General features: G+C 40.0%; 1 pseudogene; it reads left to right on the top strand.

The window, feature by feature from the left end:
- Positions 1–20,088: 20,088 nt before the first annotated feature.
- On the top strand, positions 20,089–21,386 carry LOC147906086 (uncharacterized; annotated as a pseudogene).
- The last annotated feature ends 226 nt before the right edge of the window (positions 21,387–21,612 follow it).

Here is a 21,612-nt window from a genome sequence, read left to right on the forward strand (position 1 = left end):
AACCACTGTGCTTGTTTCAGTAAATCCTAAAAAAGAAAAAATATAAATCCCAAATAGTATACTAATCCCAAACAGCCACCGAGCTTGTTTTAGTGACAATGAACGTGGATAAGGGACCGACTAATTCATATGTTCAGATTAGCATTCAGTCAAAATCAGAATGTAATAACAATTATTGTGCATGAGGGACCATCTCATTCACAGGCTCAGATTAGCATTGAGCCAAAATCAGCAGACTATAATAACAATGACTTTACATGGGGTACCATCAAGTTCACAATCTTAGATTAGCATTGAGTCAGTGTATCAAGCTGTAATAACAATAGTTTAGAATGAGAACTATTGTTGTTACTACAGCCTGACTGAATGCCTGACTGAATGCTAATCTGATGTCTTCTTTTGATCTTTCCTTTCTTTAGTTGACTATAATGACAATGACTTTGCATGAGGGGCCATATAGTTCACAGGCCACCCAGATTAGCATTTTTAGATGATCGAGAAATTCTCCCATGGCAACCATCTAATCACACATCATAGCTAGGCAATGATGTATATGACCGCTCGCCTAGGCTACCAACAAAGCTGGGTGTATGTGCCACTGCTCCTCCCCCCTCATCCTATTGAATTATCATGATCTTGGCTCCAATGACCAAGAAGTTCTAGCATGGCAACCATCTAATCGCACGTCATGGCTAGACGATGATGTAGATGACTGCCTGTGCTAGGTTGGGCTACCAGCAAAATCTAGTTGGTGAATTGTGTGCTCTTAGTAGTGATAGGCACCCAGAGTCGCACAACTAACACAAGATCTTGGCTCCAATGACCAAGAAATTCTAGCATGCCAACCATCTAATCGCACATCATTGCTAGACGATGATGTAGATGAGTGCCTATGCTAGGCTAGGCTACCAACAAAATCCAGCTGGTGGATTGTGTTCCCTTAGCATCGATAGGCACCCAGAGTCACACAACTAGAACAAGAAATGAAGGGGGAAAGAGTGGGAGGGCAGCAAGTCTAGCTATATAAAGGCCTTAAGGGCAGAGAAACAATTCACCGTAGCCATGAAAATTTCTCTTCTACCCCCTTCCACGCTCTCTCCAAGCCTCCTTCTACCCCTATGTTGAATCTTATGCTGCAACCTCGATGCCCCTTCATAATTTTGCCCAATTCATAGTATCCATTGTTTTCCTTGGCTCTCCATCCTGCAACACTCCACCTACAACCATAGCCATGACCAAGGGAGTTGCAAGATGGGGAGCCAAGGGAAATGGGTCATCGTTGAGTTCTCTCTGCTAGTGGTGTGTTGAAAGAAGCAATTCTTTCATAACCCTACCAGTGCCTTGAAAGAAGTTGCTATGAAAGACTTGAAAGAAAACCCTCATGACCAACCATGTTGTAGGATGGGGAGCCAAGCGAAAAGGGTCATCGTTGTTCCAGGAGGCACTGGGAGAGAACTCAACTTGGTGTTGATCCTCTCGTAATTACGCACAACCTTCTGCACTAGGGAAGGAACTCAACTTGCTGATCAAATCTAACACACTGAGAGCATGTGTCAGTGTGCTCACCACCATCTTGAGTTCCCTGTCTGCCACTGTTGAATGTTGTGCTCAATTCAGCTCACCTCCAAGTTAAGTTCAATTTTCTAGTGCCCTGACTTCTTAAGTTGTTATGAAAAAGGTTATCTCAACTCTCAGGGGAGTCACTCATCATATGTAACCCTATCACGTGAGTTCAACAAAAGGATATTTTTTATTTCTAAAATTTACAGAAATAAATATACATAAGGGACTATTAAAAATAGTTTTGGAAAAAATTTACAGATTTGTATAGAAAAGGGGTACATTTTATTAATGAAAAATTTACACAGATAAGGGGTTTTAGAAATATGCCTTGAACGCACGTGGTATAGAGGGTTTATACATAGTGACCCCCCCGAGTCTCAACTACAAGGTGCTCGTATTATCCCCTACATATGAGGAGTTCTAGGTAAAAATTGTAAGAAAGTCCTACCTACGATAGCACTATGAGGTGCTCGTATTATCCCTTGCATACAAGGCACTAGGTCAAAAGTGTAAGAAAGTGATTACAAGGGCAAAATGTGGCTTCTGGTCCTGCCACAGGTGTTGGAGGCATTGTGGGCTGGCGCCGATTTGGAGGCAGTAGGTGTGGATGTCGTAGGCACTCAAAAGACTTGGTACAAGGGCATTGTTGGAGGTCTCAAGTGCTTAAAGAAGTTTCACAAAATCAAAGTGCTACATCTATGTATGTAATCTATGTTGTTAAATGGTTGCTTTCGATGTAATTTATTTTCTTTCAATTTGATGTAATACTATTATCGCAAAAACAATCGGATGTAATTTCTTAATGTAATTTTTTTGTTTCAATTTCAATTTTGTACCATTTCAGTAATCCCAAACAACCATCACGCTTGTTTCAGTAAACCCCAATCTATAAATCCTAAACAAGGGAAAATATAAATCCCAAACAACCACGAAGCTTGTTTTAGTGATAATGACTATGCATGACGAACCATCTAATTCATTGGTTCAAATTAGCATTCAGTCGAAATCAAACTATAATAACAATGAACGTGCATGAGGGACCATCTAATTCACAGGCTCAGATTAGCATTGAGTGGGAATCAGACTGTAATAGTAATGAGTTTGCATCTAGTTCACAAGCTTAGATTAGCATTTAGTTAGTTTATCACGCTGTAATAAAAATAGTTTAGAATGAGAACTAGCATTAAGCTGAGATAGACTGTAAGAACATATCACATGGTTAGAATTACCATCTAATCACACGTCATGAGTGAAATAGTCATAAAACAATAGAACGTTTGAATCCAACTAAATGCAACATTTTTAAATTATAAGGTCCAGCTGAGTGAAGCAATTGTATCCAAGGATGGATAAATGGTGAATTATTGCTTTAAAACTGAAATTCTATAGAAAAGCCAAAGGTATAGTCAGCCCCTAAAGTTATATACCCAGGTAGTATACAACTAAGTTTTACTCTTCTACATTTTGAAAAGAGACCACCATCGTATCTAAGTATGGATAAATACAAAGAAATTCAACTTTTTTTTTTTTTCAAAGAAGACAATTTACTACTTAACTCAAGTTCTATTGAAAAGTTGATTGTATTAGAGGGGTGGTTAGCCCCTAAAAAAGCCTCGAGTAATATATATCCAAGATTCAAGAGATTAAGTCTGAGATATTTGAAGGACTTTATATTTACGCAAGGATTCCAAGACGTAGGCTTGACACTTTGCACAGTGGGAGCCTTCATCAACATACTCCGCAAACTGTGGGTTCTTATAGTATTGAAGGCCTACCCATAGTTCCTCATGCAAGATGACCATCTTGTGAATGACACTCTTGGGAACTCTATGTTCCTTCTCCAAGTGATTAATCTCATCTATGACAATCTTGGGTTGTCGAGGGACCCCTTGCAAAATGGCTTCATCAAGCTCAGAACAAGTGGCAGTAAAAATGTCATTGCCTCTGTGGCTTTTCATCTCTATTCGTCCACTGTTTCTTCACTTGAGACTTGTCGAGTTTGTAATCTAGTTTTCTCTCCTGCTATCCAAGATGTAATTTTTCGCATATTCTAATCTATCAAATCAAGCTGTCTTGTGGGATCTTTGCCATCTTTGAAGACTTGTGTACCCATAGATGCCCCACACATTACACTGATGAATATGACAGGTTAGATGTATGATAGTTAAGGCTACAGAAAGTAGGCACTGGCAACGAAATACATTTTTGTTGGTTTAGGATTAATTGCAACCCCCACAAAATATAACCTTTAGTAAATCCCAAACAACCACCACGCTTGTTTCAGTAAATCCTAATCAGTAAATCCTAAAAAAGGAAAAATATAAATCCCAAATAGTATACTAATCCCAAAGAGCCACCGAGCTTGATTTAGTGACAATGAACGTGGATAAGGGACCAACTAATGCATATGTTTAGATTAGAATTCAGTCGAAATCAGACTGTAATAACAATTATTGTGCATGAGGGATCATCTCATTCACAGGCTCAGATTAGCATTGAGCCAAAATCAACAGACTGTAATAACAATGACGTTGCATGGGGTACCACCAAGTTCACAAGCTTAGATTAGCATTGAGTCGGTGTATCAGGCTGTAATAACAATAGTTTAGAATGAGAACTATTGTTGTTATTACAGCCTGACTGAATATGCTAATCTGATGTCTTGTTTTGATCTTTCCTTTCTTTAGTTGACTATAATGACAATGACTTTGCATGAGGGGCCATATAGTTCACAGGCCACCCAGATTAGCATTTTTAGATGACCGAGAAATTCTCCCATGGCAACCATCTAATCACACATCATAGCTAGGCAATGATGTATATGACCGCCCGCCTATGCTAGGCTAGGCTACCAACAAAGCTAGGTGTATGTGCCACTGCTCCTCCCCCATCATCCTATTGAATTATCATGATCTTGGCTCCGATGACCAAGAAGTTCTAGCATGGCAACCATCTAATCGCACGTCATGTCTAGACGATGATGTAGATGACTGCCTATGCTAGGCTGGGCTACCAGCAAAATCTAGCTGGTGAATTGTGTGCTCTTAGCAGTGATAGGCACCCAGAGTCGCACAACTAACACAAGATCTTGGCTCCAATGACCAAGAAATTGTAGCATGCCAACCATCTAATCATACGTCATGGCTAGACAATGATGTAGATGAGTGCCTATGCTAGGCTAGGCTACCAACAAAATCCAGTTGGTGGATTGTGTGCTCTTAACATCGATAGACACCTAGAGTCGCACAACTAACACAAGAAATGAAGGGGGAGAGAGTGGGAGGGTAGCAAGTCTAGCTATATAAAGGTCTTAAGGGTAGAGAAACAATTCACCATAGCCATGAAAATTTCTCTTCTACCCCCTTCCATGCTCTCTCCAAGCCCCCTTCTACCCCTATAATGAAACTTACGTTGCAACCTCGATGCCTCTTCATAATGTTGCCCAATTCATGGTATCCATTGTTTTCCTTGGCTCTCCATCTTGCAACACTCCACCTACAGCCCTAGCCATGACCAAGGGAGTTGCAAGATGGGGAGCCAAGGGAAATGGGTCATCGTTGAGTTCTCTCTACCAGTGGTGCCTTGAAAGAAGCAATTCTTTCATAACCCCACCAATGCCTTGAAAGAAGTTGCTATGAAAGACTTGAAAGAAAACCCTCATGACCAACCATGTTGTAGGATGGGGAGCCAAGCGAAAAGGGTCATCGTTGTTCCATGAGGCACTGGGAGAGAACTCAACTTGGTGTTGATCCTCTTGTAATTGCTCACAACCTTTTGCACTAGGGAAGGAACTCAACTTGGTGATCAAATCTAACACATTGAGAGCATGTGTCAATGTGCTCACCACCATCTTGAGTTCCCTGTCTACCACTGTTGAATGTTGTGCTCAATTCAGCTCACCTCCAAGTTAAGTTCCCTTTTCTAGTGCCTTGACTTCTTAAGTTCCCTTTTCTAGTGCCTTGACTTCTTGACTTCATACGTCATGGCTAGACAATGATGTAGATGAGTGCCTATGCTAGGCTAGGCTACCAACAAAATCCAGCTGGTGGATTGTGTGCTCTTAACATCGATAGACACCTAGAGTCGCACAACTAACACAAGAAATGAAGGGGGAGAGAGTGGGAGGGTAGCAAGTCTAGCTATATAAAGGTCTTAAGGGTAGAGAAACAATTCACCATAGCCATGAAAATTTCTCTTCTACCCCCTTCCATGCTCTCTCCAAGCCCCCTTCTACCCCTATAATGAAACTTACGTTGCAACCTCGATGCCTCTTCATAATGTTGCCCAATTCATGGTATCCATTGTTTTCCTTGGCTCTCCATCTTGCAACACTCCACCTACAGCCCTAGCCATGACCAAGGGAGTTGCAAGATGGGGAGCCAAGGGAAATGGGTCATCGTTGAGTTCTCTCTGCCAGTGGTGCCTTGAAAGAAGCAATTCTTTCATAACCCCACCAATGCCTTGAAAGAAGTTGCTATGAAAGACTTGAAAGAAAACCCTCATGACCAACCATGTTGTAGGATGGGGAGCCAAGCGAAAAGGGTCATCGTTGTTCCATGAGGCACTGGGAGAGAACTCAACTTGGTGTTGATCCTCTTGTAATTGCTCACAACCTTCTGCACTAGGGAAGGAACTCAACTTGGTGATCAAATCTAACACATTGAGAGCATGTGTCAATGTGCTCACCACCATCTTGAGTTCCCTGTCTACCACTGTTGAATGTTGTGCTCAATTCAGCTCACCTCCAAGTTAAGTTCCCTTTTCTAGTGCCTTGACTTCTTAAGTTGCTATTAAAAAGGTTATCTCAACTACAAGGTGCTTGTATTGTCCCCTGCATATGAGGAGTTCCAGGTAAAAATCGTAAGAAAGTCCTACCTACAATAGCACTATGAGGTGCTCATATTGTCCCCTGCATACAAGGCACCAGGTCAAAAGTGTAAGAAAGTGATTATAAGGGCAAAATGTGATGTCTGGTCCTACCACAGTGGTGGTGTTGACAAGTGCCTAAAGAAGTTTCACAAAATCAAAGTGCTAGCATCTTTGTATGTAATCTATGTTGTTAAATGGTTGCTTCGGATGTAATTTATTTTGTTTCAATTTGATGTAATACTATTATCGCAAAAACGATCGGATGTAATTTCTTAATGTAATTTTTTTGTTTCAATTTCAATTTTGTACCATTATTGCCAAAACTATTGTTGCCTGTTACTTCAGAAGTGAAAGTGGCTCTAATGAAGAACAAATGGCATATTTCTACCCTCGTTTACGATTTATTGCAACCATAGGGATCATTGCACAAGAAATTGTTGAAAAAACTATTCTTACTTAGTGAAAATGGTTCCAATAACCAGCATGGTGGTTGTAAGGAAACTATACTAAATTGTAAATGTCTACATTTTCCTTGGCTTTTTCCTTGGCTTGGAACTAAAATAGCTCCAAACACCATATTAGAGAATTTGGGAAAGTCCTGATAATTTGGGAATTTTTGAGGGGTTGTAATTATGTAACATTCGATGTTTTTCATTGATTTTTCCCATAGATTTAGCAGTCCATCCAAATCTCACAAATGTGCATGGTTTGCATCAAGATAAATAAAATGTCAAATGTTGAGGTTTGCAAGTACAATGCATTGAGTGCACTCCATTGACTTTCTCACTAGATTTCACTGTGTATATGAAACACATAGTTTGGAGTGTGAATGTTCTGCATTAGTTAGGAAAAAAACATCATATGTTTGAGTTCAACGAAGCATTTTTTGTCTCTTCTCGAAAAAAGGTGGTGTTCAAAAACGCCATTTTAGTTTGGTTGGAGAAAAATTAAGAATGCAACACTAGTCCTTGATATTTTGTCAAGTGTGTAGAACTTGCAACCACAAAGCAATGGTCTACAAAAAAAAAAGATAAAGAAAAAAGATCAATGTCATACCTTCCAAATATTTGTAAGTATTCAATTAAATTATCATTGTGCAAGGAAAAAAAAGTCATGCTTTTCAAGTACCTTCACTCCATTGTGGAGTCAGCATCAGAGTTGGAATATGTTCTATGAGACAAACTAGATAAAGCTCGCTTGCGTGCAATGGTTGGTATCTTCACCTTGATGGGGAGGTTGCTGCTCTTCGAGGAAACCTTCTTTGAGAGGTTACCTTTTGGAACCCATGACCATACAATAGCATCAACAGATTCCCAACATGGAGGATCACCTTTATTGCACATCCAAATCTTGTTCCAACAATCTGCATACACCTCGTCAATTTGTGCATTGCGTCTTTTGCATATAGGTGCCCAATATTGTATGAAAACCTTCTTGAAATTTTTAGATTTATTATCCTTCTGTACATCAGTTTGAGCTATGCCTAGCCAAATTGGGTAAATTTTTTCTGCTGGTCAGACCAAAAGAAAGTGTCCTTTTTGTACATCAACCATTGGATCAAATGATTGTTTTTGCTTTTTTCTTTGAGGTCCATAGTAGTGATCATTCAACTCTTCAATTCCTTGAAACTCATCGTTTTCATTATCAACTACTTGCACACAATCAATATGTTGCGTCTTTGGCCAAAATCTCTCGTACATGCCCTCTACACTATTGTTTGGTTTATCAAGCTCATCGATCATGTTCTTCCAGTACTTCACTACCGGCTTGTAAAACTTTGTGAAAGATGCTTTTGGACCTTGCAGGTGTGCCCATTTTTCCCAAAAGTGTACATACTCCTTGATACCAACTATCACATCTGAGTGATCCTTCACATACTCGAACATAGGTACACAAGGTGGCTCTCCACTTGGTAGCATTAGATGACCATCCGAATGTCTCTTCCACAACTTAATGCCACCTTCACTTGGTTGCCAATCTAATGATCATGGATGCACTTTATATTGCATGATAGGAACTTCATTTCACATAAAGAACCAAAATTGGAGAGGCTTTGAGTGTCCCACTAAAGCATCTTGCCCATCGAATAGGCATCCATCAACATAGCTCTTGAAATCAGGTACTTCTTTTACCAAAAATGGCATTGCAGAAAACTCCTCACATTGTCTAAAAGTATCCATGAGATGTGCAAATGTCTAGTTCTTAACCTCACTGAAAACTTGCTGAACATTGCATCAATATTCTCATGTGTATGCCCAACCATCAAGAATCCCAATTGAATTGACTTGAAAATCCCTCAAGCAACAAGTAATGATAGGTATGCAAACAAGTACCTATTCTTGTTTTTAGAACCACAATTATCCAACTGCAACAATAGGTGTTCGGGTAGTTTCTTATAAGGATTTTCTTGATGGGAACTTCCAAGTCCAAGGTTTTTGAATGTTCCACCCACTGCTCCAAGATGAAGTTGTTGCTTGTCATTAGAAAGATAGTGAGAATTCAATGCTTCTCTTGAGGTTAGTGCATTTAGCAGAGCATTGTTAGACCTTGGCATCCCATCATGTACCAAATCTCCAAGTGCACGGTTATCAAATCTTTCAAGATTTCTCAAACACAAAGCCAATGAACCAATTGTGAAGTTAGGATCCGACGGCCACAAGGATAAAGAAAAGTGACCATAATGTCCTTGACCATGTCCATGTGTTATCATGCCAGTCAAAGCCACTAGGAGCTAAAAGGATTTGTCTGTGTTCTTTGAACGATTGCATAATCTAGGTATGGCTGTCTTCTTTTGGTCCATCTTATCATGGATAATGCATAAGTATGTCTGAGGATACATTTCAAAAAATCTGCGCCAAGTGTAGTACACATTTCTACAGCTTTTTTGTTGTAACATGTGCTTTCTTCTATCTTCCATCAACTTATTACGTTCATTTTGGCATTTTGTCACTGCAAGCTGAGCCTTGATTGCACTACATAAACCATAGTTAGAGAATTCACTTGTTTTTGACAAAGTTACATGCTTGAATTCAGAGTTCCATATACAGTTGAACATGGAAGTTGACATCTCCTTACAACCCAAACTATGCTTTAACTGCATGTTAACCTCATAGAGAATATCAACCTACTTGTTTACATCCGGTATCACCAACTGTGTTTCCCTTGATCCATCTTGAAGTGTTCTACTTTTGTGTGGCATACGCTCAGAATTGTTATCCACAAAATCTTGGATTATGGCTCTACCCATTTTTGTGTGGTCCCAACCTCTCCACATGATTCCTTTATTACCATGCATGCACCTTCGTATACCAATTTCAAATTGCTCCCTGTATCGATAAAATGTTGTTTTTGGAATACCATGCATTTCATACCATGCTCTACAACAAACTTGAATATCATTTAATGAAAAGACATATTTGAACTGCCCATTGTTATCTTTTTGACAAGCAACCCCAAGAGTGTCATATACATAATTGGTGCAAGCCTCCAAACTTTGGCCCTAATACTCTATGCATAATTTGGATATCATTGACAATTGGAAAATTGACAACAATTTTGTTTACAACAATCTATCATAGATACTTTTGTGACTGCATCCCTTGTGAGTCTAGTTGATGCTAATGGCCATGTTTTTTAGCTTTCCTCTTTACCATGCAGTAATGCCTCTTTTTTGTGGATTTTTCATTTGGGTCCTCATCTTCCATGTGCTTTTTCCTAGAACCACTTGGAAAATTCATGGTGTCATCGATTCTTAATGAAGTTCCATCTAAAAAGGTAATTTGTGCAATGGGCCATTTTATTAAGTGGATGGTATCGATGCTTGATAAGTCACTATGATACTTTTCAATTCCCACACCCAGATTACCGTCACCAAGCATCTCAAAATTTATAGGTTCAAATGGGTAGACATATAAAACAACACCCTCAGCAATGCTCTTGGTTTTCTACTCATCCCATATTAAAAATTTCTTGTCCTTCCATGATTCTCGAATGGAAAACTCATCATATTCACATAGAGGTTCAACATCAATGGTATCTGATGTTATATCATTCATTGGTACAATAGCTCCATTGACATTGTCCACACAACTCATTAATCGTGCTTTCCAACGAACAACACTACCCAAAGCCTCATAGACTAAGAATGCATCCATTGTAGGAAATGGAAGAAGTGCACTTTCATCCATACAAATATCGATCGCGGCTGATTTTGGGGGAGTCATTCATGATATGTAACCCTATCACGTGAGTTCAACAGAAGGATATTTTTAATATTTAAAATTTACAAAAATAAATATACATAAGGCAGTTTTTAAAATGAATTTGGAAAAAATTTACAGATTTGTATAGAAAAAGGGTACATTTTATTTATGGAAAAATTACAAATAAGGGATTTTACAAATAGGCCTTGAACGCACGTGATATTGAGGGTTTATACATAGTGAACCCCCCGAGCCACCGATACATTGTTTTCTCCCAAGGGCATGTTGAGATATCGAGCTCCACTCGTGATATGCCAGGGTGACCGTTGTGCATTTATGTCACCGACTTGTTACTGCAGATGTGGTTGGTACACCACCCACGAATAGTAGCTAGATGATAGCTATCCTTATCTACTCTAGTTTGTGGCTCAATTAGTATGCCACCTTAGTTAGTTGAGTTTGGTTTGAGACCCACATATAGGGTTCTTCTATTTCTTTGTACTTGAGTTCTTTTGGCTTACACAACTAAGAAGAGGAAAACTGTTTTCAGCCTCCACCTTTGTGTGTATTCCCCCATTGTGCATGTGAGAAAGCCGCAAGTGAGACTCCTTCCCTCTCTCCCATTATCTTCACATGGTATCAAAGCCTTGTTCATGGTAAGGAGCTCAAGAAAGCAAACCAAGTTCGTGGTGTCTTGGTAAGAGGACCAGTGTTGCTTTCCTATTTCGAGTTTGGGAGCAAATCTCTGCAGGTAGCACAGCCAGAAGTGCAAGATTGCACTGTCTCAGATTGAGACGCCCTTCGTGATGTGGTGAGAGCGCAGTATATGCTGCGGGAATGGGCAAAGCCCTTAGTGACTTTATTTTTCTGATTTGAGGCCATTTGGAGGCCCGTTTGGAAGGTGGAAGTTCTTCACAAGCTCTCAGAAAAAGGCCCTGTTTTTGGCTGTGCGACCACTGCGAAGCTAGTCGGTGAAAAGTTGCCACAGAAATTGCATCGTATGCCTGTGTGCAGAGACATTGGGAGTTGCAAAATCATGCTTGTTGCCTGTTGACGCAAAATCGTCACTAGGAAGTGACTGTGTGGTGAAATACCACTTTCATCAGTTTTGCAGATCTGCCCGTGTGAGGCAAAAGCTATGTTTTTTGCAGTGACAGAATATTTTGCAGTGTTCTGTAATGGCATCTAATTCTCTTTCACAGATTGTCACTAAAAATCTTGACAAGAACAACTTCCAGGCATGGAAGTTTAGAATGATGAATTTCCTTATGGGAAAAGGCTATTGGGAGTTCATTACAGGAAATGAAGAAGAACCTGTTCTTCCTAATGTTCCCAATCAACAGGAAATGCAAGAATTTAAAGGATGGCATGAGAGAGCTAGAAAAGTTATGTACTAGCTATCTATCAGTATTTCAGACTCTATGATTGTGTATATTCAGGATGCAAGTACGCCAAAGGAAGCATGGGATACTTTGGCAAAAATGTACAGCACAAATATGCAAGCCAGGAAAATGCAGCTCAAATAGGAGTTGCACAATGTGCAGAGAGAAAATTTGAGCATAAATGACTACCACATGAAGGTGAAGAAAATTGCAGATGCACTTGCTTCCATTGGGTCGCCAGTGGAAGATGATGATCTAGTTTCTGTGACCTTGAATGGTCTAGGAAAGGATTATGCATAGTTCCGGACATCCATTGCCATCCGTGAAAAATTTCCTGATTTTGAAGAGTTGTTTGCTCTTCTAATTTTTGTAGAGCAGAGAAATGGGGGTGCATCTTCTTCAGGAGGAACTTCAAAGAAAACTGTCTTCTACTCAAATGCTGGAAGAGGTAGAGGAGGCCGATCTGCAGGCCGTGGTAGAAATTAGAATATGCAGCAAACTCAAGAAAACCAGTCCTATGCAGGAGGACATGGTAACTCTAGAGGCAGGGGGAGCCAAAGAGGCCGTGGTGGATGGCAGAGAGGCCAAAATGCAAACACCAATGTTGAATGCTACTATTGTGGCAAAATGGGTCACATGGCTAAGGACTGCTACAAAAAGCAGAATAACATTATGAATGGAAAATTGCAGCAAGGCAATTATGCATCTTCCAGTAGACAGGGTGATGACAGAAATGAGCATCTATTTATGGTGCAGCATATGACCAATTCTGTGACAAGTGCAGAAGAACAAAATGATGTGTGGTATGTTGACTCAGGTGCATCAAACCACATGATAGGTCATGCAGAATGGATGTAGGATGCAAGGAAAATGGAAAAGCCAGGATTTGTGGAGACTGGTGATGATACTGCACATCCTATTGTGCAGATTGGTAAAATTCCTTTGTCTATGCAGGATGGGAAAAAGAAATACCTGTCCGATGTATTTCATGTCTCGAACATCACCAAGAACCTGGTTTTTGTTGGTCAAATGGTTGAGCAAGGCTTGCAGGTCAGATTTAATCCTCATGGATGCTTTGTTGAGGATATGAAAAATAACGGTCGCTTGATAGCAAAAGGGAAGAAGAAGGGCAGGATGTTTACACTAGATGCGGACATGCCTGAATTGAGTGCAGCAATGTTTGCACATGGGACTGGTGTAGTTGCAGATATTGATATCTGGCACAAATGCATTGGTCATGTTAATATACAGCGACTTAAATCAATGCAAGCCCAAAATATTGTTGCAAGATTGCCTAAATTCAAGGTTGCAGAAATGCACAAGGTTTGTGAAGCCTATCAATTTGGGAAACACACAAGGAAACCTTTTCCTAAGCATGTTCAAGAGAGTAAAAAGCCATTGGAATTAATCCACTCTGATGTGTGGACTACTAAAGCTGCATCTATTGGAGGCTATCACTATTTTGTCACATTTATTGATGACTTCAGCAGAAAACTTTGGGTGTATTTTATGAAAAAGAAAAGTGAAGTGTTTGGGCACTTCAAAGCTTTTAAAGCTATGGTTGAAAAAGAAACAGGCCTGCAAATAAAATGCCTAAGGTCAGATGGAGGGGGAGAGTACCTCTCAAATGAGTTTGCAAGGTTCTTGCAAGAGCATGGTATAAAGCAGTAATATTCATGCAGTCATACCCCACAGCAAAATGGAATTGTAGAAAGGAAAAACAAGCATATTGGAGAGGTATCTCGGGCCATGCTAAATGAAAAAGATCTACCAGATTATTATTGGGCTGAAGCAGTTGCTACAATAGTTTATCATAATGAACAGGACTCCCACTGCAGCAATACATGGCATGACGCCAGAGGAGATGTATACTGGTAGGAAACCAGACATTTCTCATTTGAAAATTTTTGGTTGCATTGCCTATGTTCATGTGCCAGATGAGTTGAGGTCCAAGTTGGATCCAAAAGCTGAGAAGTGCATCTTTATTGGTTATTCTCTGCAGCAGAAAGGGTATAGATGCTATAACCCTTCTACACGTAAGTTCACAGTGAGCAGAGATGTTATTTTTTATGAGATGAGCAACTGGTATAAACCAAAAAATGTAATGATTGATGTAGATGCACAAAATGGTAATGCTGCATAGAATTCATAGCAGCAATCACAAAATATTAGTGGACCTGGAGTGTCCTCTAGCAGTGGTTCACATACTTCGCCATGGGCAGGCAGATTGAGATCAGGAGAATCTCCTCAAAGCAATGTAGAGAGTGGTATGCAGGTATCACGAAAAGGAAAAGAGAAGGTAGATCAGCCCATGTTTTATGTGAATGCAGGTCACTCTTATGTGGATGGTGAATCTAGTGGCTCAGAACAGAGCATTGATGATGAGTTGGGTATTCCTTCTGTTGTTACACCTGGAGTAAGGAAGACCAGGGATGTTTTGAGAGCACCTGGAAGTGAGCCTATTTTGCGCAGGTCTACTAGGGTTAGGTATCCTGTGGATAGGCTGAAATATGATGGATTTATAGCCATTCACTATGCCTATATGGTCAAAGTGATACAGGAACTAGAACCCACTTCTTTTGAGCAAGCCATGGGAAATGAAAAATGGGAGAAAGCCATGGATGAAGAAATGGATGCCTTGGAAGCAAATGCTACATGGGAATTGGTGCCTTTACCTAAAGACAAGAATGCAATTGGCTGTAAGTGGGTTTATAAGATCAAGCACAATGCAGATGGTTCTGTGAATAGATACAAGGAAAGATTAGTTGTCAAGGGGTATGCACAGACATATGGCATTGATTATGAAGAAACTTTCAGTCCGGTTGCAAGGATGGCAACCGTAAGAGCAGCCATTGCTATGGCTGCATCAAAGGGATGGTCATTACACCAGATGGATGTAAAGAATGCCTTCTTGCACGGTGATTTGCAAGAAGAGGTCTTTATGGAGCAGCCAGCAGGTTATGTTGATGCTATTCATCCTGAGTTTGTTTGCAAGTTGAAGAAAGCCTTGTATGGCTTGAAGCAAGCACCTAGAGCATGGTCTGACAAGATAGCACAGTATCTTGTCACTATTGGCTTTCAGATTTCCAAGGCAGATTTCTCACTCTATGTGAGAAAAACAGAGAAAGGGATTATGCTACTTGTCATTTATGTTGATGATTTGATCATCATAGGTGACAGTGATGAAGATATCCTTCATGTGAAAATGCTATTGAGGCAAAAGTTTGAGATGAAGGATTTGGGAGAGCTGCGTTATTTCTTGGGCATTGAGGTGATTAGATAACCAAGTGGGATACAGCTCTTGCAGAGGCAGTATGGATTGGACATGCTGTCCAAATATGGGATGATAGGCTGTAAGCCTATTTCAGTTCCTTTGGAGCAGAATGTGAAGCTGAGCACAAATGCAGGTGAGCTTTTGGAAGACCCTACTATGTATAGACGCATAGTAGGAAGTTTGATTTATATGACTATTACCAGGCCAGATCTAAGCTATGCTGTTGGATTGGTAAGTAAGTTTATGCAGGCTCCAAGGAAACCGCATTTGGATGCGGCTAGATGCATACTCAGGTATGTGAAGTCCACATTGCAGTATGGACTATTTTAGGAGGCTGGGGTTCAAATACAGTTGCATGGATACACTGATGCTGATTGGGCTGGTAGTATTTCTGATAGACGATCTACCAATGGATATGTGTTCTCTTTTGGGAGTGATGCAGTCACTTGGAGCAGCAAGAAATAGCCTACAGTTGCCTTGTCGAGCACAAAGGCTGAGAACAGGGGTGCAACAATGGCTGCATGTGAGGTAGCTTGGTTGCATAAGCTACTCTATGATATGCATCAGTCTACAGATGGGCCAGTTGTCATTTATTGTGACAACATGAGCAGCATACACTTGGCAAATAACCCAGTCTTTCATGCTAGAACAAAGCACATTGAGGTGCATTATCACTATGTGCGGGAGAAGGTTTTACTAGGTCTTATTGATCTAGTTTATGTCAGCATAGAGGATCAAGTAGCTAACATATTCACAAAAGCATTGGGCGTAGAGAAGCTGCGCAAGTTTAGAGACCTGCTTGGTGTGCAGGAATTGGGATTGAGCTCGAGGGGGAGTGTTGAGATATCGAGCTCCACTCGTGATATGCCAGGGTGACCGTTGTGCATTTATGTCACCGACTTGTTAGCTGCAGATGTGGTTGGTACACCACCCACGAATAGTAGCTAGATGACAGCTATCCTTATCTACTCTATTTTGTGGCTCAGTTAGTATGCCACCTTAGTTAGTTGAGTTTGGTTTGAGACCCACATATAGGGTTCTTCTATTTCTTTGTACTAGAGTTCTTTTGGCTTACACAACTAAGAAGAGGAAAACTATTTTCAGCCTCCACCTTTGTGTGTATTCCCCCATTGTGCATGTGAGAAAGCCGCAAGTGAGACTCCTTCCCTCTCTCCCACTATCTTCACAGGGCACACCTTGGCACATGTCATCATGTGATGTAGAGAATATTGTCCCAATGGCAACAATCTTTCCATTGACAAGCAAGTTGACTTTAACCCCCACTTTCAATGTGGCACCTGCATACATAGCATTTGTTATAGTTTAATATTGATATTTGATGGTGTGACTTAGGATGAAAATGCTTTACAAGATTTCATTGCATGACCAAATCTTCCTAAACCTTGGTGCTTTGAATTTTAGCTAGCAAAATCTGGCTACATGGCCAAATCTTCACAGACCATGGTGCTTTGAAAGGGAGATAGCAAGATTTGTCCACACAAGTGAATCTCCCAAGACGCTGGTGCTTTCAAGAAACCATCAAGATTTATCCACACAACCAAATCTACTTAGACCTTGGTGGTTTGAAAGAAGCCAAATCTCCTCATACCCTGGTGCTTTCAAAGAAGCCCACAAGATTTGGCCACATGGTCAAATCTCCCCATACCCTGGTGCTTTGAAAGGAGCCAACAAGATTTGGCCACGTGGCAAAATCTCCTAAGACATTAATGCTTTGAAAGAAGCAATAAGATTTGGCCACACCACCAAATCTACTCAGACCCTGGTGCTTTCAAAGAAGCTAGCAAGATTTGGATGCACAGCCAAATCCTTCAAGACCTTGGTGGCTTCTTTCAAAGAACTGAGAAGATTTGGTTGTGGCATTATTTCAAACTTGGGGAGCTTTGGTCATGTGGCCAAATCTTGTAGGCTTCTTTCAAAGCAGTAGGGTATGGGGAGTTTTGGCCGTGCAACCAAATCTTGCATGCTTCTTTCAAATCACCAGGTTTTGGGAGATTTGGCCATGTGGCCAAATCTTTCAGAGCACTAGGGTTTGGGAAAATTTTGTCGTGCTACCAAATGTTGCTAGCTTCTTTCAAATCAGTATGATAATATAAAAATTAAAATTTTATATTTTAAAATTTACAATTTAAAGTTCAAAATTCAAAATTCAAATTTTAAAATTTAGAATTCAAATTTCAAGTTTCAAGTTTTGAAATTTTGAAATTCAAATCTAGATATCCTGTTTCAAAAACATCGTACATGCTTTTCATGATTTACGCTAAATTACACTTTAAAATCATACTTTTACTTTAAAAGCAAACCTAAAAATCTAAAACTATTAAAAAACCAAAACTTTAAAAGGCAAAGCTAAACAAACCTTTTAAACCAAGCATAAAAAGTAAAGCTATGAGAAGGAATTGAATTCATCTTCATGGGGGATCCAGTGCTAGGCTCACCTTGTTCTCTCCCTTCCTAAATCTGAAATGTGTAACTAGGGTGGTTTGAGAGCCTTAGGACAATGTCTTAGATGGGGTAGTTCTTGGAAACTCTCCTCCACCCTTGGTTAGCTAATTGCAAGCAAAAAAGCTCAAAACTATGTCAAAATGAGAGGTCCCAGGAGGCTCCCCATCCCAGATTTGTCCTAACAATGTGCACTTAAGTATGTAGATTTTAAACTTCCATTACCAATTAAACATTCCATAGGTTCCACACTCAATAGTTGGATTAGAAAGAGGTTTTTTTTTTTTTTTTTGGCTCTACATCCTTTTTTGGGGGATTGGAGGCAGCATGCTTTTTGTGGCCATTGCTCCTTGCGTCCATCCTTCTCTTTTCCTCCCACCCAACCCTACATGCCCTGTTCTTTTGCTTGCGCTCTCCTTCCTGTTCCACATAGCCTCTTCTCCCTTTCCTCCGTCTTGTTCTTTTCTTCTTGCCCTTGTCTCCTCGCTCTCCCCACTCAATGTCCCTCTCCTCCCTTGGCGTCCCTCCTCGAATCAAATCCTCCACCCCTTCCTTCTTCCGCTTGGAATCTCCTCCGCCCTATTTTGCTCTTGCATCTCGTAGCCGCTTCTGTCCTATCTTGCTCCTGCCTTCTTGCGAACCAAATCCTCGTAGCCTCTTCTGGCCTACCTTGCTCCTACCTACCTGTGACGCTCCGTGGCCCAAAACTCCGGCCCCAAAACTCCTCCGCATGTAACAAGAGAATTGGTTTTTCGAGGAAACGAATAGATTTGCTTGCCTGCTTGAAATCCAAAGAGCACAAGCTCATGAACAATAATGGCTACTCAATCCAAGTAAGAATTCAAAAGAAATCAAAAGTGTACTTGATTCTTGCATGTTCTCCATCTTTTCCATTTCCAAACACCACGATTTGAAAGCAAGAGTCTTGTAAAAGTATGAATCTTGAAGTGTTATTTGAAAGTAAGGCCTTTAGTATATGATTTGACTTTCAGATCTTGAAATTTGAATTTTGAATTTTGTATCTAAGATTGAAAATTTCAATTTTGAATTTTGAATTTTAAATTTTGAATCTAAGATTTTGAAATTTGAATTTTCAAATTTGAAATGTGAATCTTAAGATTTGAATTTTGAATTTTAAATGGGGAGATTCCTAGCTTCTTTCAAAACATACAAGATTTGGCCACACGGTCAAATCTCCCTAGACCTTGGTGATTTGAAAGAAGCTAGGAAGATTTGGCACCACAGCTAAATCTCCCTAAACCTTGCTGCTTTAAAAAGATTTGGCCACACGGCCAAATCTCCCTAGACACTCGTGATTAGAAAGAAGCTAGCAAGATTTGGCTGCACAGCCAAAACTCCCCAAACCTTGCTGCTTTGAAAAGATTTGGCCACATGGCCAAATCTCCCTAGACCTCCTGATTAGAAAGAAGCTAGCAAGATTTGGCCGCACAACCAAATCTCCCTAAGCCCTCATGATTTATAAAAAGCTAGAAAGATTTTGCATCGCAGCCAAATCTCCCCAAACCTTAGTGCTTTGAAAAGAATTAGCTGCATGGCCAAATCTCCCCAAACCCTGCTACTTTGAAAAGATTTGGCCGCCTGGCCAAATCTCCATAGACCCTCATGATTAGAAAGAAGCTAGCAAGATTTGGTCACATGGCCAAATCTCCTTAGACCTAGGTGATTTAAAAGAAGCTAGAAAGATTTCACTGATTTGAAAGAAGCTAACAAGATTTGGTTGCACGGCCAAATCTCTCCAAACCCTAGTGCTTTGAAAGAAGCCCACAAGATCTGGCCACAAGGCCAAATCTCCCCAAACTTTGGTGCTTTGAAAGAAGCCCATAAGATTTGGCCACACATCCAAACCTCCTCTTCCGGTGCTTTAAAAGAAGCCCATAAGATTTGGCCGCACAGCCAAATCCCCTGGTGCTTTCTCAAATCTACCACTATGTCTGTTGTTAATTCTCGATTCTATTTCAGATATGTTTATCGATAATGTGTTTTGTCTAACATTAAAGATTATAAAGATGACAATTTGTATATTGCTTGGATTATTTATAGGAAAGACACAAATGTGAAGAAGGTTGAGAAAGTTGTAAGTGGATTTGGAGAAAAAAGCATACCTTGGTACTTTGACTTATACAGTATTGAGGGAGCACAGTTGACACAAGTTCACTTATTTGTTTTGTTACCTAACAAAAGTGCATACACTTGTGTTGGATCGGTACATCAAATCACACAAGATGTGGTTGGAAAAGAGGGAGATATTGGATTGTTAATCATTATAAATCAAAATAAGAAATTTCTCTTGGATCCTAGTGATTATGAAGCATCTTGTATGAAGTCTGATGTAGATGACAACATGCACTCAAGAGGCTGGATAAGTGTTGAATCAATTGATGGAAATGAAATTGACACAGTGACAACAATCATTGAATCATATCACAAAATTTCAACAACATTAAAGAAGCACAAGAGTGGGGAAGATAGTGCAGAAGGAACAAAGAAAGGAAAGTCAACTATGGTTCAAGCACCAGGTGGTAGTGGAGAAGGGGCAAAGAAAGGAAAGCTAACTATAATTGATGTACCAAAGGAAGGAACACCTCTAGAGGGTATGCTAGTAGTTGTGAAAAGAAGTAGTGGTAGTGAATTGGAGCCAAGTGGAAAGGTCATAGGAAAACAAGGGCAAAAGAAACCATTAGGCTTGGTGGAATATGAAAAATACTACCCATTCGGGTTCCATTCAACATTTCCAATTCCAGCTGCAAGATGTCGAAAAGGTCCTCCAAGCTATGTATATAAAGGGTTGAACAAAGAGCATGTGGAGAAGCTTGCTGCAGACTTCAGTTATAACTCTAGGCCTCCTGCTACTGTAGCGGATTTAATGCCTTTCAATCTTGAAACAAAGCAGCCCATAGAAAGGGTAGATAAAAAGGATTTAACCAAGTGCCACTACTAGATACTATCTGGACAACATTCAATATATGCTACTAAAATATTCACATCTAATGATGATAATAGCACGGCCCAAAGAACTACTACCCATCCATCAGGCGAGGATTGTAGTGAATGGTCCCACAGGCTTTTGTGTGGAGATATCAAAGATGGCAAACCTGGAGTCTCAAAATATATCGAGACAATCTCCATACATTGATATACTTAAGCAAGTGAGGGGACAATGGTTTCTCTTTAACAAACCCAAGAAAGCACAACAAGGACTTGCAAAAGGACATCTAGATCGTGAGAATTGGGATGTAAGTACATATTTTAATTATGAATCATTTTTTACAAGAATGTTTTCTTAATTATTGCATTCTAATGGATTCATATATTTTGTAGGCTTTCACTGACACTGGCAAGGTAACGTTGGGCAATAGCTTTGCCACGAAGAATGTACTTATGATAATCATAAGCGATGCCATTTATGATGGTTGGATCTTTATCCTTGAGGATTACATTGCAGGCAAATATTCACAAGATGGAAAATGCCATAGGCAACCCATAGTCTCAATGTTTAGATGCTTGCGTGGATTGAGTGATGATCAAATTAGTCAAATTCAAAATGACATTAAGGAAGGTAGAGTAGTCATAAATAAAACAAAGATTGATGACATGATTCTTGATATTAAAGGATGAGCTATGCAGATCAAGAGAGATGCTGCACTATAAGAAGAACTTTATATGTTTATATTGGCAGAACGGCCTTTTTTAATGTTAAAAATTTGGGATGAGTGTAGATTACATTTTAAAATTACTCCAGAATTGTATCATCGGATTCATGGTTGCTTTGATTCATGGTTAAAACTGAAGCTTCAACAAGGCAAGGAAACTCCACCATTGCCTAATGCTGTAAAGGGGTATC

Source organism: Dipteris shenzhenensis, chromosome 1, assembly GCF_047967505.1.
Source record: "Dipteris shenzhenensis isolate YYH24624 ecotype China chromosome 1, Dip_SZ_1.0, whole genome shotgun sequence".
In the NCBI taxonomy this organism is placed as follows: Eukaryota; Viridiplantae; Streptophyta; class Polypodiopsida; order Gleicheniales; family Dipteridaceae; genus Dipteris; species Dipteris shenzhenensis.